The sequence below is a fragment of the Mandrillus leucophaeus genome, unplaced genomic scaffold (assembly GCF_000951045.1).
Source record: "Mandrillus leucophaeus isolate KB7577 unplaced genomic scaffold, Mleu.le_1.0 Scaffold672, whole genome shotgun sequence".
NCBI lineage: Eukaryota > Metazoa > Chordata > Mammalia > Primates > Cercopithecidae > Mandrillus > Mandrillus leucophaeus.
The window spans coordinates 559,145-559,607 of NW_012107275.1; the positions used below are offsets into that span (position 1 = coordinate 559,145).

General features: G+C 51.2%; 1 protein-coding gene across 1 annotated transcript in view; it reads right to left on the reverse strand.

Annotated features, from left to right (window-relative positions):
- The window catches only part of CPSF3L (cleavage and polyadenylation specific factor 3-like), a 12,511-nt gene that overhangs the window by 3,225 nt on the left and 8,823 nt on the right, over nucleotides 1–463 (reverse strand). The window lies entirely within an intron of this gene.

A 463-nucleotide genomic window follows, 5' to 3' on the forward strand; every position in this document is an offset into this window, starting at 1 on the left:
TCAGGAGGCTGAGGAAGGAGAATCGCTTGAACCTGGGAAGTCGAGGTTGCAGTGTGCCGAGATCACGCCACTGTACTCCAGCCTGGGCGACGGGGCGAGACTCCATCTCAAAAAAAAAAAAAATATTGGGCCAGGCACGGTGGCTCACACCTGCAATCCCAGCACTTTGGGAGGCCGAGGCGGGTGGATCACGAGATCAGGAGTTTGAGACGAGCCTGGCCAACATGGTGAAACCCTGTCTCTGCTAAAAATACAAAAACATTAACCAAGTGTGGTGGTGCACACCTGTAATCCCAGTTACTCGGGAGGCTGAGGCAGGAGAATCACTTGAACCCAGGAAGCAGAGGTTGCAGTGAGCCGAGATTGCACCACTGCACTCCAGCCTGGGTGGCAGAGTGAGACTGTCTCAAAAATAAAATAAAAAATAAAAACAGTACTTTTGGAGAGACAGTCTCACTGTGTT